Source organism: Ranitomeya imitator, chromosome 3 (assembly GCF_032444005.1).
Source record: "Ranitomeya imitator isolate aRanImi1 chromosome 3, aRanImi1.pri, whole genome shotgun sequence".
Taxonomy (NCBI): Eukaryota; Metazoa; Chordata; class Amphibia; order Anura; family Dendrobatidae; genus Ranitomeya; species Ranitomeya imitator.
The window spans coordinates 305832747-305859994 of record NC_091284.1 but is presented as its reverse complement, the minus strand read 5'-3'; positions in this window follow the sequence as shown (position 1 = coordinate 305859994).

Here is a 27248-nt window from a genome sequence, read left to right as displayed (position 1 = left end):
TGTTAACAACTCCAAAAAACTTTCAGTTAACTTCTTGCAGGAGAAAGAAATTGTAGCTGTTGGACCTTTGTAGTACAGTTCCAGATATTTGTTGTGTGTTTGTTTTGATTGTTAAAATGTCTGCATTTGAGATCTCAACACGATCTTATTTTTTATAATCAAATTAATTTTTTAAATATTTTATTAGGTTGGTTCAAGGGGTACACGGGCCGCAGTAGACAGGTCAGTGGAGGCCTAGTGGAAGGAGGGACCGCAGATGCGCCACTGTTTCACCCATACACAATTAGTAGGCCTAATGCAGCGTAGTTTCCAACAGCTACTAAACGAGAGCCGGAAGATCGAAGCTCAGGAAAGGCAACCTGGGGAACACCTTGGAGTGTAACACAACCTCTCTCTACACCACGGAAGGGCTGATTCTTAGGAAGGAAGGCTGTTTTAAATAAGCATTGCGCGTCCGAGGGTGATTATATTCTTATTCGGTATCTACTCACCCTCGGACGCGCCATGCTTCTTGATTTGTAATTAATGTTTATTTGCAATGTGCTTTTGACTTACTCAATTATTTTTTTAATTATTGATTTTATTAAATTAATAGTTTAACATCTTATTGGAAATAATTTAAAGGAGACGCGACAGGACAACACTCGGTGGATGCCATATCTGTGTTAACAACTCCAAAAAACTTTCAGTTAACTTCTTGCAGGAGAAAGAAATTGTAGCTGTTGGACCTTTGTAGTACAGTTCCAGATATTTGCTGTGTGTTTGTTTTGATTGTTAAAATGTCTGCATTTGAGATCTCAACACGATCTTATTTTTTATAATCAAATTAATTTTTTAAATATTTTATTAGGTTGGTTCAAGGGGTACACGGGCCGCAGTAGACAGGTCAGTGGAGGCCTAGTGGAAGGAGGGACCGCAGATGCGCCACTGTTTCACCCATACACAATTAGTAGGCCTAATGCAGCGTAGTTTCCAACAGCTACTAAACGAGAGCCGGAAGATCGAAGCTCAGGAAAGGCAACCTGGGGAACACCTTGGAGTGTAACACAACCTCTCTCTACACCACGGAAGGGCTGATTCTTAGGAAGGAAGGCTGTTTTAAATAAGCATTGCGCGTCCGAGGGTGATTATATTCTTATTCGGTATCTACTCACCCTCGGACGCGCCATGCTTCTTGATTTGTAATTAATGTTTATTTGCAATGTGCTTTTGACTTACTCAATTATTTTTTTAATTATTGATTTTATTAAATTAATAGTTTAACATCTTATTGGAAATAATTTAAAGGAGACGCGACAGGACAACACTCGGTGGATGCCATATCTGTGTTAACAACTCCAAAAAACTTTCAGTTAACTTCTTGCAGGAGAAAGAAATTGTAGCTGTTGGACCTTTGTAGTACAGTTCCAGATATTTGTTGTGTGTTTGTTTTGATTGTTAAAATGTCTGCATTTGAGATCTCAACACGATCTTATTTTTTATAATCAAATTAATTTTTTTTATATTTAATGATGTTGGTTCAAGGGGTACACGGGCAGCAATAGACAGGTCAGTGGAGGCCTAGTGGAAGGAGTGACGGCAGACAGGCATCAAAGGCCTAACATTGGGCTGGCTGTAGGCAAGTTAAAATTGGTTCCAGGGGAACACGGCCATCAGTGGCCTGGTCAGTGTAGTTGTAGTTGAAAGAACGGGACGCAGACAGGCTTCGAAGGCCTAACATAATAACATAGGGCTGGCTGTAGGCAAGTTAAAATTGGTTCCAGGGGAACACGGCCATCAGTGGCCTGGTCAGTGTAGTTGTAGTTGAAAGAACGGGACGCAGACAGGCTTCGAAGGCCTAACATAACAAACTTGGGCTGGCTGTAGGCACTTTTAAATTGGTTCCAGGGGTACACGGGCAGCAGTGGTCTGGTCAGTGGAAGTCTAGTGGAAGGAGTGACCGCAGACAGGCTTCCAAGGCCTAACATAACAAACTTGGGCTGGCTGTAGGCACTTTTAAATTGGTTCCAGGGGTACATGGGCAGCAGTGGTCTGGTCAGTGGAAGTCTAGTGGAAGGAGTGACCGCAGACAGGCTTCCAAGGCCTAACATAACAAACTTGGGCTGGCTGTAGGCACTTTTAAATTGGTTCCAGGGGTACACGGGCAGCAGTGGTCTGATCTGTGGAAGTCTAGTGGAAGGAGTGACCGCAGACAGGCTTCGAAGGCCTAACATAACAAACTTGGGCTGGCTGTAGGCACTTTTAAATTGGTTCCAGGGGTACACGGGCAGCAGTGGTCTGGTCAGTGGAAGTCTAGTGGAAGGAGTGACGGCAGACAGTCTTCGAAGGTCTAACATAACAAAATTGGGCTGACTGTAGGCACTTTTAAATTGGTTCCAGGGTAACACGGCCAGCAGTGGCCTGGTCAGTGTAGTAGTTGTAGAAAGAAGGGACCGCAGACAGGCTTCGAAGGCCTAACATAACAAAAATGTCAAAACAATGGTATTGTCAGTGCCAGGCATTGAAGGATGTCAGCGCCTAGACTACACATTGGTGAAGCTGTGAGAGATAATTTTGCTAGTGGTAGAGCACTGTTTGAGCTGGGGGGGGGAACTGTCTTGTGGCCGGCGGTACAGGCACAGGGCCCCTCATATTACAACGGTGTGTCTGACGTTGGGTGCGCACCACCACCGCCAGAGACACTTTATTGTACTATGAGGGACCCAGTGGCAGTGCCGTCGACCAAAAGCGGCCACACCCACCTCTTCAGACAAACAGCACTCTCAAGGGTCCAAGCGCAAAGTGGCGATAGCACGGCCCCGTGTGGGGAGTTTGGCCATTTCGTGAGGTGGAAACATGTCGTATGCTGGACAATCAGGTGAAGAAAATTACGAGATTGGAAAAGTCATTCAGAATAGTCCACAGGCAAGACCTTTTCATAGGAAAGCTAGGTGTCAGCCGGGCAGGGTGGGGCAAAAGATTTTGAAATCCAGTTGTGGTTCATTTTAATGAAGGTTAGATCATCTACATTTTGTGTAGCCAGACGAGTCCTTTTTTCTGTTAGTATTGAACCTGCAGCACTGAATACTCTTTCTGATAGGACACTAGCTGCCGGGCAAGCAAGCTCCTGCAATGCATATTCTGCCAATTCTGGCCAGGTGTCTAATTTGGATGCCCAGTAATCAAATGGGAATGACGGTTGAGGGAGAACGTCGATAAGGGATGAAAAATAGTATGTAACCATACTGGACAAATGTTGTCTCCTGTCACTTTGAATTGATGCTGCAGTACCTGTCCTGTCTGAGGTCATAGAAAAATCACTCCACAACCTGGTCAGAAAACCCCTCTGGCCAACGCCACTTCTGATTTCTGCCCCTCTAACACCTCTGGTCTGCTGGCCCCTGGAGCTCGTGTGAGAACGATCACGGGCGCTGTGTGCAGGGAATGCCAGAAGCAAACGGTCAACAAGAGTTGATTGTTTTGTTGCTAATATTAGTTCCAAGTTCTCATGTGGCATAATATTTTGCAATTTGCCTTTATAGCGAGGATCAAGGAGGCAGGCCAACCAGTAATCGTCATCGTTCATCATTTTTGTAATGCGTGTGTCCCTTTTGAGGTTACGCAAGGCATAATCCTCCATGTGGGCCAAAGTTCCCGTTGTCAAATCTGCGGTTGTGCTTGGTTGAGGGGCAGTTGCAGGCAAATCTACGTCACTTGTGTCCCTCAAAAAACCAGAACCCGGCCTTGCCACGCCACCAATTTCCCGTGCCCCCGGGAAAGCTTCCTCATTAAAAATATACTCATCCCCATCATCCTCCTCATCCTCCACCTCCTCTTCGCCCGGTACCTCGTCATGTACACTGCCCTGACCAGACAATCGCTGACTGTCATCAAGGCTTTCCTCTTCCTCTGGTGCAGACGCCTGATCCTTTATGTGCGTCAAACTTTGCATCAGCAGACGCATTAGGGGGATGCTCATGCTTATTATGGCGTTGTCTGCACTAACCAGCCGTGTGCATTCCTCAAAACACTGAAGGACTTGACACATGTCTTGAATCTTCGACCACTGCACACCTGACAACTCCATGTCTGCCATCCTACTGCCTGCCCGTGTATGTGTATCCTCCCACAAAAACATAACAGCCCGCCTCTGTTCGCACAGTCTCTGAAGCATGTGCAGTGTTGAGTTCCACCTTGTTGCAACGTCTATGATTAGGCGATGCTGGGGAAGGTTCAAAGAACGCTGATAGGTCTGCATACGGCTGGAGTGTACAGGCGAACGGCGGATATGTGCGCAAAGTCCACGCACTTTGAGGAGCAGGTCGGATAACCCCGGATAACTTTTCAGGAAGCACTGCACCACCAGGTTTAAGGTGTGAGCCAGGCAAGGAATGTGTTTCAGTTGGGAAAGGGAGATGGCAGCCATGAAATTCCTTCCGTTATCACTCACTACCTTGCCTGCCTCAAGATCTACAGTGCCCAGCCACGACTGCGTTTCTTGCTGCAAGAACTCGGACAGAACTTCCGCGGTGTGTCTATTGTCGCCCAAACACTTCATAGCCAATACAGCCTGCTGACGTATGCCAGTAGCTGCCCCATAATGGGAGACCTGGTGTGCAACAGTGGCAGGTGCGGATGGAGTGTTTGTGCGACTGCGGTCTGTGGACGAGCTCTTGCTTCTGCAGGAGGACGAGGAGGAGAAGGAGGAGGAGGGGGTGCGAACGGCTACAGACAACTGTTTACTAGACCGTGGGCTAGGCAGAACTGTCCCAAACTTGCTGTCCCCTGTGGACCCTGAATCCACCACATTTACCCAGTGTGCCGTGATGGACACGTAACGTCCCTGGCCATGCCTACTGGTCCATGCATCTGTTGTCAGGTGCACCTTTGTGCTCACAGATTGCCTGAGTGCATGGACGATGCGCTCTTTAACATGCTGGTGGAGGGCTGGGATGGCTTTTCTGGAAAAAAAGTGTCGACTGGGTAGCTCGTAGCGTGGTACAGCGTAGTCCATCAGGTCTTTGAAAGCTTCGCTTTCAACTAACCGGTAGGGCATCATCTCTAACGAGATTAGTCTAGCTATGTGGGCGTTCAAACCCTGTGTACGCGGATGCGAGGCTAAGTATTTCCTTTTTCTAACCATAGTCTCATGTAGGGTGAGCTGGACTGGAGAGCTGGAGATCGTGGAACTAGCGGGGGTGCCGGTGGACATGGCAGACTGAGAGACGGTGGGAGATGGTATTGTTGCCGCCGGTGCCCTAGATGCAGTGTTTCCTACTACGAAACTGGTGATTCCCTGACCCTGACTGCTTTGGCCTGGCAAAGATACCTGCACAGATACAGCAGGTGGTGCGCTAAATGGTGGTCCTACACTGCCGGAAGGGATGTTGCGTTGATGACTAGCTTCATTGGCCGAGGGTGCAACAACCTTAAGGGACGTTTGGTAGTTAGTCCAAGCTTTCAAATGCATGGTGGTTAAATGTCTATGCATGCAATTAGTATTGAGACTTTTCAGATTCTGACCTCTGCTTAAGGAAGTAGAACATTTTTGACAGATGACTTTGCGCTGATCAATTGGATGTTGTTTAAAAAAATGCCAGACTGCACTCTTTCTAGCATCGGATACCTTTTCAGGCATTGCAGACTGAGCTTTAACCGGATGGCCACGCTGTCCTCCACCAGGTTTTGGCTTTGCCACGCGTTTTGGGCAAGATACGGGCCCGGCAGATGGAACCTGTGGCGATGTTGATGCCTGCTGCGGCCCCTCCTCCTCCTCTGCTTCAGAACTGCTGCCGCCTGCACCCTGTTCCCCCAATGGCTGCCAAGCGGGGTCAAGAACTGGGTCATCTAATAACTCTTCTTGTACCTCCTGCGCAACTTCGTCTGTGTCACCGTGTCGTTCGGTGGTATAGCGTTCGTGATGGGGCAACATAGTCTCATCAGGGTCTGATTCTTGATCAGCACCCTGCGAGGGCAATGTTGTGGTCTGAGTCAAAGGACCAGCATAGTAGTCTGGCTGTGGCTGTGCGTCAGTGCACTCCATGTCAGATTCAATTTGTAATGGGCATGGACTGTTAACTGCTTCACTTTCTAAGCCAGGGACGGTATGTGTAAAGAGCTCCATGGAGTAACCCGTTGTGTCGCCTGCTGCATTCTTCTCTGTTGTTGTTTTTGCTGAAGAGGACAAGGAAGTGACTTGTCCCTGACCGTGAACATCCACTAACGACGCGCTGCTTTTACTTTTACCAGTTTCACGAGAGGAGGCAAAAGAGCTAGAGGCTGAGTCAGCAAGATAAGCCAAAACTTGCTCTTGCTGCTCCGGCTTTAAAAGCGGTTTTCCTAATCCCAGAAAAGGGAGCGTTCGAGGCCTTGTGTAGCCGGACGACGAACCTGGCTCCACAGCTCCAGACTTAGGTGCAATATTTTTTTCCCCACGACCACCTGATGCTCCACCACTACCACTACCCTCATTACCAGCTGACAATGAACGCCCCCGGCCACGACCTCTTCCACTAGACTTCCTCATTGTTTTAAAAACGTAACCAAACTAACGTTATTTGTTGCAGTCACACAACTTACACGGTGAGCTATAACTTCAGTATGATTTAGCTACCCCTTTACAGGTTGGTGAGACCACAGCGAAAATCAGGCCCAATGTTACACACTCTTTTTTTGGTGGCTGCAAATTAGAGAGATGCCCCACACGCAGGACTGTCACTGAAGCACAAATGTTAATATTAATGTCACACTATTATTTTTTTTTTATTTTTATTTTTTTCAGGAACACTTTAGAAACCCCCCCCAAAAAAAAAATAGATTTTTGCAGGGAGAATTTAGAAAACAAATGTAACAAACTATATGCTTTCTATGGGCCACTGAGTGAGAGATGACGCACACAGGAATCAGGAGTGGCACACAAGCCCAGAGGCCAATATTTTTCTACCAATGATTGATGGAGTTATTTTCTCTGGTAGATTTTGGAACCCAAATCAAGGAAAAAAAATATAGGCTTTCTATGGACCACAATTGGAGAGAGAGAGAGAGAGAGAGAGAGAGAGAGAGATGGCACACCCAGGAGTCAAGACTGGCACACAAGCAGAAAGGCCAATATTAATCTCCCATTTTTTTGGGGTTTTTTTTTTTTTTTTTTTTTTTTTCAGGGAGACTTTAGAAAAAAAAATAATAAAAAAAATATGATTTTATCAGGAAGAATTTAGAAACCAAATAAAATAAAATTATTTTTTCAGGGAGAATTTATAAAACAAATAAAAACAAAAATAGGCGTTCTATGGCCCACTGACTGAGAGATGACGCACACAGGAGTCAGGAGTGGCACACAAGCCCAGAGGCCAATATTTTTCTACCAATGATTGATGTAGTTATTTTCTCTGGTAGATTTTGGAACCCAAATCAAGGAAAAAAAATATAGGCTTTCTATGGACCACAATTGGAGAGAGAGAGAGAGAGAGAGAGAGAGATGGCACACCCAGGAGTCAAGACTGGCACACAAGCAGAAAGGCCAATATTAATCTCCCACTGTTTTTTTTGTTTGTTTTTTTTTTTTTTTTTTCAGGGAGACTTTAGAAAAAAAAATAATAAAAAAAATATGATTTTATCAGGAAGAATTTAGAAACCAAATAAAATAAAATGATTTTTTCAGGGAGAATTTATAAAACAAATAAAAACAAAAATAGGCGTTCTATGGCCCACTGACTGAGAGATGACGCACACAGGAGTCAGGAGTGGCACACAAGCCCAGAGGCCAATATTTTTCTACCAATGATTGATGTAGTTATTTTCTCTGGTAGATTTTGGAACCCAAATCAAGGAAAAAAAATATAGGCTTTCTATGGACCACAATTGGAGAGAGAGAGAGAGAGAGAGAGAGATGGCACACCCAGGAGTCAAGACTGGCACACAAGCAGAAAGGCCAATATTAATCTCCCACTGTTTTTTTTTTTTTTTTTTTTTTTTTTTTTTCAGGGAGACTTTAGAAAAAAAAATAATAAAAAAAATATGATTTTATCAGGAAGAATTTAGAAACCAAATAAAATAAAATGATTTTTTCAGGGAGAATTTATAAAACAAATAAAAACAAAAATAGGCGTTCTATGGCCCACTGACTGAGAGATGACGCACACAGGAGTCAGGAGTGGCACACAAGCCCAGAGGCCAATATTTTTCTACCAATGATTGATGTAGTTATTTTCTCTGGTAGATTTTGGAACCCAAATCAAGGAAAAAAAATATAGGCTTTCTATGGACCACAATTGGAGAGAGAGAGAAAGAGAGAGAGATGGCACACCCAGGAGTCAAGACTGGCACACAAGCAGAAAGGCCAATATTAATCTCCCACTGTTTTTTTTGTTTGTTTTTTTTTTTTTTTTTCAGGGAGACTTTAGAAAAAAAAATAATAAAAAAAATATGATTTTATCAGGAAGAATTTAGAAACCAAATAAAATAAAATGATTTTTTCAGGGAGAATTTATAAAACAAATAAAAACAAAAATAGGCGTTCTATGGCCCACTGACTGAGAGATGACGCACACAGGAGTCAGGAGTGGCACACAAGCCCAGAGGCCAATATTTTTCTACCAATGATTGATGTAGTTATTTTCTCTGGTAGATTTTGGAACCCAAATCAAGGAAAAAAAATATAGGCTTTCTATGGACCACAATTGGAGAGAGAGAGAGAGAGAGATGGCACACCCAGGAGTCAAGACTGGCACACAAGCAGAAAGGCCAATATTAATCTCCCACTGTTTTTTTTTGTTGTTTTATTTATTTTTTTTCAGGGAGACTTTAGAAAAAAAATAATAAAAAAAATATGATTTTATCAGGAAGAATTTAGAAACCAAATAAAATAAAATGATTTTTTCAGGGAGAATTTATAAAACAAATAAAACCAAAAATAGGCGTTCTATGGCCCACTGACTGAGAGATGACGCACCCAGGAGTCAAGACTGGCACACAAGCAGAAAGGCCAATATTAATCTCCCACTGTTTTTTTTTTTTTTTTTTTTTTTTCAGGGAGACTTTAGAAAAAAAAATAATAAAAAAAATATGATTTTATCAGGAAGAATTTAGAAACCAAATAAAATAAAATGATTTTTTCAGGGAGAATTTAGAAAACAAATAAAACCAAAAATAGGCGTTCTATGGCCCACTGACTGAGAGAGAGAGAGAGATGGAACGCTTAGTACTGGCACACAAGCCCAAAGGGCAATATTAATCTCCCTTTTTTTTTCAGGGAGAATTTCTAAAACCCAAAAAAAAAAAAAAATAGGCTTTCTATGGCCCACTATTTGTGAGAGAGATGGGACGCTCAGGACTGGCACAGATGGCACGCTCAGGACTGGCACAGAAGCCCAGAGGCCAATATTAATCTCCCTTTTTTTCTGGGAGAATTTATAAAACCAAAAAAATATTTAAATAGGCTTTCTATGGCCCACTATTTGTGAGAGAGATGGCACGCTCAGGACTGGCACAGATGGCACGCTCACAACTGGCACACAAGCCCAGAGGCCAATATTAATCTCCCTTTTTTCAGGGAAAATTTATAAAACCAAAAAAAAAATTAAATAGGCTTTCTATGGCCCACTATTTGTGAGAGAGATGGCACGCTCAGGACTGGCACAGATGGCACGCTCACAACTGGCACACAAGCCCAGAGGCCAATATTAATCTCCCTTTTTTCAGGGAAAATTTATAAAACAAAAAAAAAAATAAATAGGCTTTCTATGGCCCACTATTTGTGAGAGAGATGGGACGCTCAGGACTGGCACAGATGGCACGCTCAGGACTGGCACAGAAGCCCAGAGGCCAATATTAATCTCCCTTTTTTTCAGGGAGAATTTATAAAACCAAAAAAAAAATTAAATAGGCTTTCTATGGCCCACTATTTGTGAGAGAGATGGCACGCTCAGGGCTGGCACAGATGGCACGCTCAGGACTGGCACACAAGCCCAGAGGCCAATATTAATCTCCCTTTTTTTCAGGGAGAATTTATAAAACCCAAAAAAAAATAAAATAGGCTTTCTATGGCCCACTATTTGTGAGAGAGATGGCACACTCAGGACTGGCACACAAGCCCAAAGGCCAATATTAATCTCCCACTGTATTTTTATCAGGGAGAATTTATACACCCCACAAAAAAAAATACAGAAAAATGAAAAGGCTTTCTATGGCCCACTATGTGAGAGAGATGGCACACACAGGGATGGCACTCTAGCAGAAATGCCAAATTGCCAATCTTAATCTCCCACCAAAAAAAAAAAAAAAAAAAAAACAGGGAATGTCCTACAATTACTATCTCCCTGCCTGCAGTAATCTCAGCCAGGTATGGCAGGCAGCTACTATCTCCCTGCCTGCAGTAATCTGAGCCAGGTATGGCAGGCAGCAATAAGGAGTGGACTGATGCACAAATGAAATAAAAAGTGTGGACAAACAAAAAAGATAGCTGTGCAGAAAGGAAGGAACAAGAGGATTTGTGCTTTGAAAAAAGCAGTTGGTTTGCACAGCGGCGTACACACAGCAATGCAGCTATCAGGGAGCCTTCTAGGGCAGCCCAATGAGCTACAGCGCTGAGGGGAAAAAAAAAAAAAAAAAAACTTCCACTGTCCCTGCACACCGAGGGTGGTGTTGGACAGTGCAAATCGCTGCAGCACAAGCGGTTTTGTGGTTAATGGACCCTGCCTAACGCTATCCCTGCTTCTGACAAAGCGGCAGCAACCTCTCCCTAAGCTCAGATCAGCAGCAGTAAGATGGCGGTCGGCGGGAACGCCTCTTTATAGCCCCTGTGACGTCGCAGACAGCAAGCCAATCACTGCAATGCCCTTCTCTAAGATGGTGGGGACCAGGACCTATGTCATCACGCTGCCCACACTCTGCGTTTACCTTCATTGGCTGAGAAATGGCGCTTTTCGCGTCATTGAAACGCGACTTTGGCGCGAAAGTCGCGTACCGCATGGCCGACCCCGCACAGGGGTCGGATCGGGTTTCATGAAACCCCGACTTAGCCAAAAGTCGGCGACTTTTGAAAATGTTCGACCCGTTTCGCTCAACCCTAATCATGAGTATAATACAATAAACCAAATGCGATAATAATATATAAATATAGAAAAATTCTTCAAGTACATCTTCATCTGTTCAAGAATAAATAGTTCCTCCCAAAAAAAAGTAACAGAATCACACCAAACCCCGAATGCAGCCACTCAGCCAGAGGGTACATAAGTAATAAACACTTGACTCTAAAATTAAAAACAAAAATAAATACAAATTAGAAAGATAATACAGGTATGATAAAAGTTGATGTGGGATGATCAGAGAAAAGGACCAAAACTAAGGGCTTCATTAAGTCTATTAGGATGCATTGACCCCAGGGGTCCAGATCCACCTCATCTCTAAACGAGCCAGAGCACGACTTACTTCCCCTCCCCTAGCCCCTAATACAATTCGGTCTATACCCCTTACCTGAAGACCCCTTGGGTCACATTGATGGAACAATTTAAAATGTCTTGGCAGGGTACGTAAATAATCCACATCCCTCTCCTCTTTGGCGGCAGCAATATCACGAACATGCTCTCTTATTCGGACTTTTAGTGCCCTAGTTGTCAGGCCTATATGGATTTTATTACATGGACAACGGGCATGGTAAATTACAGTCTTCGTTGAGCATGTAATTGTTTGAGTAATCTTAAATTCCTTACTGCCATCTGAGGAGTGAAACGTGGTAGCGCATTTAATGTTCGGGCAGGCTACACATTTCCCACAAGGGGAACACCCCCATTTACTTCCGTGGGGTTGTGCAAAAGGAAGTGTTGTTTGATCACTTTTATTGTAATGACTCTGTACCAAAATATCTTTAAAATAACGGGCCCATCTTGCAGTGATACTCGGTCTTGGAAGTAGGTATGTCTGGAGTGTCTGATCTGCCAAAAGGATTGGCCAATATTTTGTAACAGCTTTCTGCATCAAATTCCACTGTGAATGATATCTAGTAATTAGCCTAACCTTATTGCTTTCATTATTAGATTTAACCTTACCCGAACCTGATGTATACAGGAGAGCATGTCTATTTTGTTTCCGGGCTCTATTATAGGCCGTCTTTATTTGTCTATTACTGTAACCTCTTGCACGAAAACGGTCCTTCAGATCTAGTGCTCTCTTCTCAAAATCAATGTCCAATGAACATAATCGACGTATCCTCAAAAATTGTCCAGTTGGTATCGACCTGATAACCTGTGGAGAATGTGCAGATTCCGCATGCAAGACCGAATTAAGGGATGTCTCTTTGAAAAAAAGGTCTGTTTGTAAAAACCCATCAACATTGCGTTTTACCGTTACATCTAAGAAGTCTATTGCTTCCTTGTGAGTATTATATGTAAAATGCAAGTTGACATTATTGATGTTGAGGTCTTCAAAAAAAGTTACAAGTGCCTGTGGACTTCCCTGCCAGGTCATAAACACATCATCAATGTAGCGCGCCCAAAAAAGGATGTGGTCCATTGATAGGTGCTGATCCGACAGGAATAGGTCCCTCTCCCACAGCCCCAGGAACAGATTAGCATAGGAGGGCGCAAAGGCTGCTCCCATGGCTGTCCCCTGGAGCTGTAGGCAGAAGGACCCACCAAAAAAGAAAAAATTGTGTTTGAGAGCAAACTCCAATAGATCCAAAATAAATTGGGCTTCCTCTACCGTAAAGGTAGTCATTAACAAATAATACTGCTTCTAAGCCATCCTTATGTCGTATACTAGTATACAACGCCTCGATGTCACAAGTAACAAGAATCGCCCCCTCATCTATATTTATAGAATCAATTTTTTGGAGAAAATCTCCTGTATCTCGAATAAATGATGGTAAATTTTCCACTAAAGGTTTCAATTGTGTACCTATGTATTTGCACGCTTTTTCAAGAAAGTTACCAGTACCCGATATAATGGGTTTACTGGGAGGTGTTTTACAATCTTTATGAACCATAGGTAAAAGGTACAAGGTGGAGATCCTAGGTTCTGCTACGATCATTGCGTCACATAATTGTTTGGAGATAATTTGTCTCTCACAAATCTTAAAAAATGCCTCTGTGTAAGATGTCAACGGATTGAAAGACAGTCTCTGATAGCATTGTTTGTCACGCAACTGGCAGTAGGCCTCCTTCTCATAGTGTTTACATGGCCATACCACTATGTTCCCACCCTTGTCCGCAGGCTTATATACAACATCTTGTATAATTTAAAGTCTATTCAAGCTCTTCCTTTTGTCCACTGTTAAGTTGTCCCTGTAAATCTTATTTGGGATATTCCGCAATTCTTCAGATACCAACTTCACAAACAGTTTGACATTAAGGCATGTGGACAAGGGTGGGAATTTGCGCGATTTCTGATATAAACAATGCGGAATCTTACCCATATCAGCTTCATCCTGTTCTTTCAATAACTCCTCCAAAGTTTGCAAGACCTGTTGTTCCTCTTTATTTGGAAAAGTCTGCTGTAAATCCTCATTATGGAACCACTTCTTAAATATTAAAGTTTGACCAAAGATATGGAGGTCTTTAATTACTGTAAAGAGGTCAAAACGTGAGCTAGGTGAAAAAGTTAGGCCTTTTGATAGCAGTTTCAACTCAAGTGCAGAAAAGACATGATCAGACAAATTAATTACCTTCAAATGACCAGATTCACTTTTGGACTGCTTGGGTTTATTACCCCTCTGAGTGGTTTCCCAGTGGTGAGTTGTTTTCTTCTTACCCAACCGTCTATTAACAAAAATCCCAGATGTCTGTGAAGCATCAGATTGACCACTAACAGATGATAGATACAGATGAAATAGATGCAGATCTGTTCGGTCTATGGTTAATTCTTGATTTCCTCCATCTATACACTTTTCTTTGGGTGTAATCCAAAGTATCCCTAGTTAGTTTTTTTGACTGGGTATCCTGAATTTGTTTTTCCCATGCATCAGAGGAGGATTCCATTTGTTCATTAAAAGCAATCAGTTTATCATTAGGAATAGAATTCTTCAGAAGTGAATATGAAGTATCCAGTTTTTTTTTCAATATTATCAATCATTATCTGATTATGTGCAACAACAACTCCATAAATTTATGTGAACTATTGTTACACCCATTTCAATATAAAGTTCTCATCTTCGATAGGGAACGAGGGGAACACCTGGACCCTGAGGCCACGTGGAATCATTTGTTTAGCCAGGATTCCCTGGCCTGGGAATCCTCCTGGTGTACTAAACTTGACAAGGTCTTTCAGAGTGAGGCTCCCAATGATGTGGGCGATCAGAGGAATGTAATTGAGGTACAACAAAGGCGTACAAAAGTTTGGTGGAACAAAGTTTTTTTAGAGTATTATGTGGCTAAACAAATGATTCCACGTGGCCTCAGGGTCCAGGTGTTCCTGTTATTGGGGCCTGGGGGCATTGTGGGGCGTGTCTTTCAACTCGGTTCTCGAGTCATGAGACCCGAGCTTCGCCCACGTGTTGGGCGGAGCCTGGTTCATGTCTGGATCATTGACTGTAAATGAGATGGGTGGGCAATATGGCCTGTGTGGTAGTCTTGATCAATGATTGGGTGTATACATGTGTTATTCTACACCCCCCTTGCTGACTTTAGATGGATGCAGTATCAAGTTCTGGTAGCTACTCTGCCATAGAGAGGGATTGTTAGTTTGTCGCTGATTTGTTATGTTAAATGCTCCAACTACTACTACCACCATCATCATCTTCTGAATAGAGGCAGTCACTGCGCACATTGAAAGTCTGAGGAGCAGAGTGTGAACTCTTGGGCGGTGTTGTACTCTGTCTCTGTATTACGAAGGCGTGTGCTCCCACCAATAAAAACGTTACAGGCAGAAAGCGAGGAGCCATGTTCACAGTGACCGCCAGAGAGCGAGGCACCGTGCGCTCCATCACCGTGAATACAGCGCAGGTTCGCAGTAGATAGATACAGTTCATGCTCTGTGTTCAGCTTTGCCAAACAATAATTAAAGGGCACAGAGGAATGACAGAGGATGTTGGTACAGTCAGCAATGTACTCCCTCAGCATTTTCGCAAACAAAGCACTCCTTGTGAGAGTCCCCCATGTCTCAGGGCCAGGGCGATAGGAGGGTCTGAGAAAACTCTCCCCGAGCTTTGACACTGTTCCACTGCCTCTGCTGGATTGGAGTTGTGTCTCTCTCACCTGTACTCCTTGCTTGGCCAACGAACTGTGACCTCTTCTGTCATTGTTTTCAGATGGGAATTTTTTTAATAATTCAGCAAGAAAGGCCCTATTGTCCTCCAACATTGTAGTACACCTATCTGCCTCTGGAATAAGAGAAATAAAGTTCTCCTTGTAGCGTGGGTCAAGAAGTGTCACCAATCAGTATTCCCTGTCACCCAAAAGGACAGGAGGGTGATGGGGAAGGCAGCGGAACATAAACTCAGCCATGCGTGCAAGACTGCTAACAGTCGATACTTCCGTGTCATCACCAAGAGGACAACTCACCATGCTCTCCGCCTCCTCTTTGTCCTCAGGCCTCCACAACTTTCGACAAACCTCAGTAATATCATTGTAAATACATTCCCCTGTAGTTTTTATCTCCTACACCTCATTGTGGATTGTAAGCTGTCACGAGCAGGGTTGTTTTATTTCTGTTTAATTATTGTATTATTGTTATCGTTGTTACTTAGGACTGTTGTGTTTCAAACTGTAAATATGTTGACGCTATATAAATAACTATAAATATTAATATTAGAACACAGAGAGGCAGGATGGAGATGTTAATTATGGTGTCATTGCCGCTCACCATCTTGGTGAATTCCTCAAAGTTTTGGAGGATGGTACATATGTCTGACTTCCATCTCGACTCTTGAGATCTTATGTGTGAAATCAGAACTGAATACCAACGGCCTTGTTGATGCTGGTAGTCAACAACTGCCCTCTTCTGCTCACAAATCCTTTCCAAAATGTGCAGTGTAGAGTTTCAATGAATGGGGAGGACATCACACACCAGTTGGTGAGCCAGAAGCTGCAAGCGCTGCAGAAGCGCGGCAAGGGCAGATGAAGCTCTAGCTGACTTCCTAAAATGGGTACGCAGGGCGTCGTACTTTTCCTAGCAGATCTGGCACCTCCATGTCGCTTTTCAGAAAACGTTGAACAATGAGGTTAAACACATGGGCCAGGCACGTGTGTGAGCTCACCTCGACACAGCGCAGCCATCAGGTCCCGGCCATTGTCACACACGACCATGCCTGGCTGTAGGTTCAGTGGTATCAGCCACAGATCTGCCTGCTCTTTCAGAGCTGTCCACAACTTTTCATCATTGTGCGGTTTGTCACCTAAGCATATTAGCTTCAGCACAGACTGTTGCCGCCTACCTGAGGCAGTGCTGCAGTGCTTCCAGCTTGTGACTGATGTGTTACTTTCGGAGATGGAGGCCGAAAAAGATGCGTAGGAGCAGGAGGTGCAGGAGCTGTAGACTGTGGTGGCAACCCTGATTGATGTAGGACCCGCAATACTCGGGGTTAGGAGGACGTGCACCATCCCAAGGTCGGACTGGGTCCCGGCTTCCACTATGTTAACCCAGTGTGCCGCTGGTGTGATGTACCGTCCCTGACTACAAGCACTTGTCCACGTGTCTGTGGCTAGGTGGACTTTCACAATAGCAGCATTTTGGAGGGCACGGGAAATGTTGTGGGACATGTGCCTGTGTAATGCCGGGATGGCACACCGGTACAAATAGTCCCGCATGTTCAGGCCCTCGGGGTGATCCTCGACGCTGCCCTCTCTTTCAAGATACATATCCAAGCCCTTGCCTCCTCCTGCCCACTTCAACTCAAAAACATTTCCAGGATCCATACATTCCAAGAAACTGCAAAAATGTTTGCTCACGACCTCATGATCTCCCACCTCCACTATTGCAACCTTCTACTCTCTGGCCTCCCCTCTAGCACTCTTGCACCACTCCAATCTAATCCTAAAGTCTGATGCCTGAGTAATCCAACTGTCCCTCTGTTATTCCCTAGCCTCTCCTCTCTGCCAGGCCCTTCAGTGCCTTCCAATTGCCCAGAGGCTACAGTTTAAAACCCTAACTATGACAGACAAAGCCTTCCACAACCTGTCTCCATACATCTGAAACATGGTCTCCCAATGTCTGACTGGGTCATGGCTTCCTCTATGCTAACACAGTGTGCCGTCAGCGAGATGTACCATCCCTCCCCACATGCACTTGTCCAAGTGTCCGTGTTTAGGTGCACTTTCCCTGTAACAGCATTGTAGAGGGCCCAAGTAATGATGTGGGACACAAGCTTGCTTGTGTAATGTCGTGACGGCAGACCGGGAAAAATTGTGGCAGCTGGGTAAAAAGTACCTTCTGATGGTCACCGGCATCAGGTTGCGGAAAACTTACGTCTCCCACGGGCCTAAAATGCAACTTTAAGAGAGCAAGCAGACGAGAAATGTATGAATTTAGTACTGTGGTATTGGCTGCTTATTTCCGCTTGAGTTCCAAAGACAGGGGTATGGACAACTGAACACTGCGCTGAGACAAGGACGTGGACGTGCTTGTTAATGGTGCTAGTTGAGTTTGTGTGCAACTGCAGATGCAGGGCATCTTTGCATGCACCATGGACAGGGGATTGGCTTGCACGCATAACATCGGAAGAAGCAGTGGTATCACCCGCAGACACTGTTCATGGAGCCTTGTGTTCAAACAATAAAGTCGGGTGCTTTGCTGCCACGTGCCTGATCATGCTTGTGGTGGTTAGGATAGGAGTTTTGCTACCCCTGCTGATTTGGGCATGGCATTTGGGTCAAATGGCCTTTTGGGAGATATTGGCAGAAACTTTAAAAAACAACCAGGGTGTTACTGGGACATTCAGTGTCTCCCTCTCCCACACCACCTCCTCACCTTGACCACGGTCTTTCGGTGTTCCCCAAGGCTCAGTTCTAGAACCCCTATTCTTCTCCATCTACACCTTCGGCCTGGAACAGCTGGTATAATGGCACGGTTTGCAATATCATCAGTACGCCGTTAACATGCAGATCTACCTATCTGTACCTGACATTACCTCCTAACTGACCAAAATTACACGTCTTGCCGCAATTCCATCCTTCTTTTCTGCTCGCTTTCAAAAAGTGGGCATGAACAAAACAGAATACATCATCTTTCAACCATCTCACGCTAAATAGACATGAGAGCTGTGTATGCATCATTCGGTACCACTTTAGTAAGAGGGAACGTTTGCCCAAGAGAAAATGATTTTCCAGACATTCACGACCTTTTTTGCATATTTTTTTGCAGCTATGATCTTCATCTTCTTGGTGTTGATGTGGTAAATGATGTGGTAAATTTCAAAGTCATCACCAATATCATCATCGTCCATATCTTGTAAAGAGGAGATCTGGTGTTTCTCAGGGTCGTGGTTATCTACGTTTAGTGGCATTCCTTTAACAGTGTTCGTTACACTAGAACAAATAATTTTCGACTGTGACATTTGGATATTATTGGTAATATGTATGGGTGAAGATGAAGAAGCTTGTGCCACGGGTGTGTTTAAAGTTACCGACGGTGCCCTCTTCTTTAAACTTAGTTTTTCACAAGCATCCATCAGTTTGTTTGGTTTTCCTCCAACACTGATCTGCTTTCTATAATTCAGCATCTCACGAACATGTTGCACTTTGCCCTTTAGACAGACATGTGTGTCTTTGGTTTGGCAACATATTTTTGACAGGCATTTTTTAGGCCGAGTCAAACACGTGCATCTATTACACTGATCTTCTGATGGGCATGAAACACATTCTGGTAATTGGTGGTGGCTAAACGACTAATCATTGTAGGCTGTATCCTGGATCTCATACCTCCCATTGCCACTGCTGTTATTAATCATGTACGTTCCCATTCCTGTCATCACCATGCCCCTTTTCCTGATCACTTCTTCCAACAATTCGTCCGCTATATTTTTACTAAAAACCTGCACCTTCCTAGCAGCAACTGTGTAGGAAATCACTTTACAGTTTTGCAAGGTGTTTATGATGCCCGTAAAATATATTTTTTTAAATTGCCACCCACCCTTGTGGAAATGTTTGTCAGCCCATGCACTTAGTGTATGGGCATTACAAGTCTAGGAGATCCGCTCCTTTACATTGGACCTACTTTTTAATGAGGCCTTCCTCCACCTCTCATCATTTTCCACCAGTAGATCACCAGGGTTTATGTGTTCCGTGCTGCTATACACAGTCAATTTTTTGGAAAGGGTGTCTAGGATGCCCATAGTATGTTTTTACTAAATGTGTCCCCCTTGGGGAAATGTTTGTTAGCCCATGGGCACTTAGTGTATGGGCATTACAAGTGTAGGAGGCACAATCCTCTACATTGGGCCAAGGTTTTAATGAGGCCTTCAGCAATGTCTGTTCATTTTCCACCACTAGATCACCAGGGTTCACATGTTCCGTGCTGCTACAGACAGTCAATTTTTGGGAAAGGGCGTCTAGGATACACATGAAAGATTTTAAAAAAAATTAACCACCCTTGAGCAAATGATTGTCAGGCCAGGCACTCCATTACAAGTCTAAGAGACCCACACCCCTACATTGGGCCTACTTCTTAACTCTGTCTTCTGCAATGTGTCCTTTACTTTGCCACTAGATCACCAGGGTGAATGTGCTCTGTGTTAGGGCTGGCAGAACGCACCAAGTTAATTTGAGAGATGTTATTTGGTGCGTTCACAGCCCGGGGTCCACTGTGCAGGAGAGGACCTGCTGCTGGCAAATGGCGGACCTATATGGCGGTAGAAACGCACTCTGTTACTTCACAGAGACGCTGTTCCAGATCTCACTCTGACCCTCGGTGGCTTTTAAGCCCGCGCCAGAGGATGCCCCGAGTCAGCAGCTGAGACTTTGGCAACTAAGAAATGCGGAACCCTGTTTACTTTACAGGAGTATCCAGCAACTGTCGAGCTGAAGGCAGTGTGTGGCAAAACAAACATACAATCTCCTCACTGGAGGAGCCGGTATTCTAGGGGCTTATTACAGCCGGGGCCCTAAATCCATGCACACAATCTCCACGCCGGAGGTGCCGGTATTCTAGGGGGTTATTTCAGCCGAGTCCCTGAACACACATAAATGTGACCACACTGGCACATGCACATAACTGATTCAATACTAGCGCATGGCCGTGTGGTCATGAGAGCCTTAAATAGCTGCAGCAAGTACAGGACCTTCCAAGAAGGACCAATGAGAGGCTACTACAGAGCCTGAGCACCTACAGGACCTTCCTAGAAGGACCAATGGATTTAGCTGCAGTATCTGAACATGTGACCCTCGATCTCCACTGAGAGATCTTACTCTGGGCATGCTCAGAACGAGAAAAGCAGGACTTAGTCCTAGAAGCGTCTGCGCACCGCTGCCCAACACTGACTTCAATGGCAGAAGCAGGAAAAGCAGTAGTAACCCTTTGTACAGAGTTAGACTGAGCAAGACGTTGGGACTGACGTCTCTGCTGAGCAGGCTCCACTGTGGCAGGAGAAGAATGGGAGACCGCAGTGGAGATGGTTCGAGATTTCCCCTAAACACTCTGTATGGTGCATTTTGGGCAAGGGGGCTGTGATGGCACTATGTTATTTAGTAAAGAAATGACCCCACATTGAGGAATTGGGCATTACATTACATTGGGCCTACTTCTTAACTCTGTCTCCTGCAATGTGTCCTTTACCTGCAACTAGATCACCAGGGTGAACATGCTCTGTACTGTTATAGGCCGGTGAAGTTTGGGCAAGGGGCCTGCGATGGCACTAGTCTATTATTAAAAAAGTACCCCCATTGGGGAATTGTTTGGCAGATCATCCACTGCATTACAAGTCTCAGAGACACATACCACTACATTGGGCCTAATTCTTAACTCTGTCTCCTGCAATGTCTCTTGTTTAACTGCCACTAGATCACAAGGGTAAACGTGCTTTATACTGTTATAGGTCAGTGAAATTTTGGCAAGGGGGGCTTTGATGGCAATAGTATATTTTTTAAAAAGGTAGAAGAAGAAGTTTTCAAGCTCCTCGCTTCTGCTTGGCCTATAACCCCATTCCTTCTCATATCCTGCAGTCTCTCTCACCAGTGGTCACCACTCACCTGACTAAAATATTTAACCTCTCTCTTTCTTCAGGTATCTTTCCCTCCTCATTTAAACACGCCATCATAACCCCTTTACTTAAAAAGCCATCCCTGGACCAGAACTGCACTGCTAACTACAGACCTGTCTCTAACCTTTCCTTTATCTCTAAACTCCTGGAACGCTTGGTCCACTCCCATCTAATCCGCTATCTCTCGGATAACTCCGCTCTTTACACTCCACTGAAACTGCCCTCACTAAAGTCTCTAATGACCTAATAACAGCTAAATCCAAAGGTCATTGCTCTCTGCTGATTCTCCTGAATCTCTCTGCCGCATTTGACCCTGTGGATCACCAGCTCCTTCTCACTATGCTCCACTCTATATGCCTCAAGGACAGAGCCCTCTCCTGGTTCTCCTCCTACCTCTCTGACCACTCATTCACTGTATCTTTTGCCAGTTCCTCTTCCTCTCCTCGTCCCCTTACTATCGGGGTTCCGCAAGGCTCAGTCCTAGATCCCCTCCTCTTCTCTCTTTACACGGCCCCTATTGGACAAACAATCAGCAGATTTGGCTTCCAGTATCATCTCTATGCTGATGACACCCAATTATCCACGTCTTCCCCCGACATCACCCCTACCCTAATTCAAAATACCAAGGATTGTCTGTCTGCTGTCTCTAACATCATGTCCTCCCTTTACCTGAAACTTAATCTCTCCAAAATGGAACTTCTTGTGTTTCTCCCTTCTACTAACCTCACTCTACCCAACATCGAAATTACCCTAGAGGGTTCAACCATAACTCCCAAGCAGCATGCCCGCTGTCTTGGGGTCATATTCGACACCGAACTTTCCTTTACTCCCTATATCTGATCACTCACTCGCTCTTGTCACCTGCATCTTAAAAACATCTCCAGAATCCGACCTTTTCTCACCGTTGAAACTGCTAATACTCTTACTGTCGCTCTCATTCATTCCCGTCTGGACTACTGCAACTGTCTTCTGATCGGTCTCCCTCTTACCAAACTTTCTCCTCTCCAATCCATCTTGAAGGCTGCAGCCAGAATCATATTTCTGTCCAGCCGCTTCACTGATGCCTCCATATTGTGCCAGTCATTACACTGGCTACCCATTCGCTACAGGGTCCAGTATAAACTCATCTCTCTCACCCACAAAGCTCTCCACTGTTCTGCACTGCCTTATATCTCCTCTCTCATCTCTGTCTATCGCCCTACACGTGCCCTTTGTTCTACAAATGACCTAAGACTAACATCCCCTGTAATCCGAACCTCACACCTCTGTATCCAAGATCTCTCTCGTGCTGCGCCAGCTCTCTGGAATGCACTTCCCCAGACGATCAGACTGATACCTAGCCCCGACCTGTTCAAGCGCGCTTTCAAAACCCATCTCTTCAAACAAGCCTACCACATCAACTACTCAGTAAACTAACTTTGCCCTGTTCCCTCCTTCCAAATATTATTCTGAATCTACACCCTACTATTCATCTGTCTCCACACCCTCCATACACATGATAACTGCACTTGATACTTGACTATTGCACTTAAACACACGGGCTGATGACCAAATCATGCAGCTTTGTATGAAAATCCCTATTTATTATAATTGCCAGACCTGAAATAACAAGCACTTTTCACCTATTGTGTTTCCCCATTTCCTTGTAGATTGTAAGCTTGCGAGCAGGGACATCACTCCTAATGTCACTGTTTAAATTGTCTTAACTCGTACCGAATTTATTGTTTGTACATGTCCCCGCTTAATTGTAAAGTGCTGCGGAATATGTTGGCGCTATATAAATAAAAATTATTATTATTACCCCACATTGGTGAAATCAAATCCTTGTTGGCAAAGACTTTGTAACATTTGTGTCACGGGGCTACTGCGACAGAGAGGTTCCAGAGAACCGCAGCGCTCTGGGCCTCGTTCACACACAGTGAACAGAAGCTCTTCACCTGTATTCTGACCTGGCTGCTTTGTGCGAGCAGTGCAGGAGTTAAACTTATTGCTGAGTTGCTGAGAGCTGGGTCTCTCTCAGCTGAAGTGGATTTCGTAATCTGATCCTCTATATAGACCCAGTCCTGACTTCAGCTATTGTCAGTGATCAGTTCTACTGCCTGGCTTAGAGGTTGAAGGAGCATAGTGTTGGTGTTGGAGGTTTATTTACAGAGAGTGGTGTCTGCTGTTTTGGTTGCATGTTTAACCTGTTTTCCTTCCTAGTTTATTCCTTCTCTTCCCTTCTCTGTGTTTCCTCTGTGGTTGTGTGAGCATTTGGTGAGTTTGAGACTTTTAGTTACCTTGTCTGTATACCCTGTTATTTGTTGTATTATTACACTGGTGCGGTCCACCTCCTTTGGGGGGGCCACTGATAGGGCCTGCACAGGAGACAGGGATACGCTGGTGGCTCGGGCCTCCTAACGATCATAGGTACCCCTGAGACAAGCGAAAGCCAGGGCCCCATTAAAGTGGTAGGGACAGGTGTGGGTCCCAGTACGCCATCCTGCCTCTTTAACGCCACTTACGGCGTGACAGTATCACTGACCTTAAAAAATTTTCTTGGTCCAATATGGACCCCATTGCTGCTTTAGCTGGACAAATGCAGCAACTCAGTTTAGAGGTGGCTGACCTCCGCTCGGCGGTTGTGCATCGCACTCCAGTGGCCACTGCAGGGGTTGCTACACCTCCACAAGCTTCGCTGGAGCCTAAAATTGCATTACCTGACAGGTTCTCTGGGAGGGCGCGACAAATATGTTACTTTCAGGGAGGCCTGTAAATTGTATTTTAGGTTGCGTCCTCACACTTCAGGTTCAGAGGAGCAGAGGGTTGGAATTATAGTATCGCTCCTACAAGGTGACCTTCAGGCCTGGGCATTTTCACTTCCCACTGACACTTTGCCGTTACGGACTGTGGAGGAGTTTTTTCGAACCTTAGGTCAAGTGTATGATGATCCTGACCGCGTCTCCCTCGCTGAGTCCACAATACGCCATCTTACACAGGGAGACCGGCCAGTAGAGGAATACTGCTCTGAGTTTCGGAGATGGACTACTGATACAATGTGGACCCTGCACTCCACAGTCAATTTTATCAGGGCCTATCTGATAAAATAAAAGATGCCTTCGCCCTACAGGAGACACCAACCACACTGGAGGCAGCTATGTCTCTTGCGATCCGTGTGGACCACCCCCTGCGCCAGAGACTTAATGAATCGCCGCTATTCAAGGGTAATTCAGATTTGGACTCACCAGAATCTGAGTCTCTAGGAGAACTTATGCAGTTGGGTGGCGCTTCTCGTTCTAAGGGGGCTGCAGTAGTACGGCGTAAGGAAGGTGCATGTTTTTTTTGTGGCAGAAGGGGTCATTATGTGAATGTGTGTCCTTTTAGAAGACAACCGCTGGAAAACTATTGAGCCCTGGTTGCGGGGAGGTTGGCAACTCGGGTGTACTAATTTCCTCCTTAGGTACACCACAATTATTCCTACCAGCCGAGATTCGTCTTGGTGAAAATAGGTTCAATATCTCTGCCTTTCTGGACTCTGGGGCAGGGTTTAATTTAATTGATGCTGGGTTTGTTCAGGCACATGGGTTTAAGACTCAAGAGTTGTCTAGACCCATACCTATAATTGCCATTGAATCTGCACCCTTGAGCCAGGGGTCTTTCACTCAGATCGTCCATAGGGTGAGTCTACAAATAGGGGTGTTGCACTCTGAGTCATTATATTGTTATGTGTTGGGGGGTTTGCCGTCGCCTGTAGTTCTCGGTTTACCATGGCTCACGTTGCACAACCTGGTGTTAGACTGGCAGACTCGGGAGATTACTAGATGGAGTGAGTTTTGTCAGGAACATTGCCTTGGTATTCAGCTGGCCGGATTGAGTTCTCAGGTTTTGCCAGAGTTCATCTCAGATTTTGAGGATGTATTCTCTGAGGAGGGGAGTTGAGAGCTACCTCCACACCGTTCTTATGATTGCACCATACGTCTCATTCCTGGTGCTAAACTGCCTAAGAGTAGGCTATACAACATCTGTGCCCCAGAGAGACAAGCCAAGGACTATATCACGGAAAGTCTGGCAAAGGGTCATATCAGACCCTTGTCGTCACCCATTGCTGCCGGTTTCTTTTTTGTTAAGAAGAAGGATGGTGGTTTACGCCCATGCTTAGACTTCCGTGAATTAAATCAGATTACGGTTCGGGATTCTTTTCCGCTCCCTCTTATTCCAGACCTCTTTAACCAAATTGTGGGGGCTAAATGGTTCTCCAAATTAGATCTCAGGGGGGCATATAATCTCATTCGGATGAAGGAGGGGATGAATGGAAGACGGCGTTTAATACTCCAAAGGGACATTACGAGAACTTGGTTATGCCTTTTGGGTTAAGTAATGCTCCTGCTGTGTTTCAACACTTTGTCAATGATATACTTAGTCACTTAATAGGTAGGTTTGTGGTGGTATATCTCGATGACATCTTAATTTATTCCCCTGACCTCGAGTCTCATCAGGATCATGTACGGCAGGTCCTTCAGGTACTCAGGGACAATAAACTGTTTGCCAAACTTGAGAAATGTGCATGTTCGCGGTTAAAGAGATTCCGTTTCTGGGTTATTTCTTATCCTCCACAGGTTTTCGTATGGATACGGCTAAGGTCAGGGCGGTCTTGGAGTGGGATCATCCTGAGGACCTTAAGGCTTTACAGAGGTTTTTAGGTTTTGCAAATTTCTATCGCAAATTTATTAAATACTTTTCAGTGGTAGCCAAACCATTGACAGACATGACCAAGAGAGACACGGATTTCTCCGTATGGTCCAGTGCGGCCAGTAAAGCTTTTGAAACTTTGAAAAAGTGTTTTTCCACTGCACCCATATTAATACAGCCTGATATCACTCAGCCATTTGTGGTAGAGGTGGATGCCTCTGAGGTAGGGGTGGGAGCTGTATTGTCTCAAGGGATTTCTCAGAGTAAGTGGCGTCCGTGTGCATTTTTCTCTAAAAAATTATCTCCTACGGAGAAGAATTATGACATTGGTAACAGGGAGCTGTTGGCAATTAAATGGGCATTTGAGGAATGGCGTCATTTTTTGGAGGGAGCACTTCACCCTCTCATGGTGATCACAGATCACAAAAATCTGTTATATTTAGAATCTGCAAAGCGTCTTACACCTAGGCAGGCAAGGTGGTCTCTGTTCTTTGCCAGGTTCAATTTCTACATTACGTACCAGCCAGGAAATAAGAATGTCAAGGCTGATGCGTTATCCCGTTGTTTTTCGGGGGTGGGGATAATTGTGAACCAGGTCCTATACTGCATAAGGGTGTAGTAGTCACCGCAATTATTTCTGATCTTGAGAAAGAGGTGGTAGAGGCACAGGGGGACGCCCCAGCAGCCAGTCCGTTAGGTAAACTTTTTGTTCCAGCTAATCTCCGTCTCAGGGTCATAAATGAGCATCATGACTCGGTTTTGGCCGGACACCCTGGAAGTAATTTTACCGCGGACCTACTCACTCAGCATTTTTGGTGGTCTGGGTTAAGACATGACGTACAGGAATATGTCGCTGCCTGCAGTGTGTGTGTGCGCGTTCCAAGTCCTCTCGTTCTCGCCCGTCTGGGTCTCTCCAACCTTTGGAGATTCCCAATAGACCTTGGACTCATTTGTCAATAGACTTCATCACTGACTTACCGGTTTCGGAGGGTAATACAGTTATTTTAGTCGTAGTTGATAGATTTAGCAAGATGTCTCATTTCATTGCGCTCCCCGCATTACCAAATGCTGAGACTCTGGCACAGGTCTTTATTAAGGAGGTTGTGAGACTGCATGGTATTCCTTCAGATATTGTCTCAAACCGGGGGGTGCAGTTTATTTCTAAGTTTTGCAGGGCTTTCTGCAGCCGGCTGGGGACTCATTTGTCGTTTTCTTCAGCTTTTCATCCTCAATCCAATGGTCAGACTGAACGTGTAAATCAAAATCTTGAGACTTATCTCAGGTGTTTCATCTCAGAGAATCAGGAGGACTGGGTTAAATACTTACCGCTAGCAGAATTTGCTATAAACAATCGTACTCATGAGTCTACTGGTAAGTCCCCGTTTTTGGGGCATATAGTTTTCATCCTCAATCTAGTTCATTTAATAGGAGGGATTCCTCAGGTGTTCCTGAAGAGGAGAGGTTTTCTTCATCCATCACG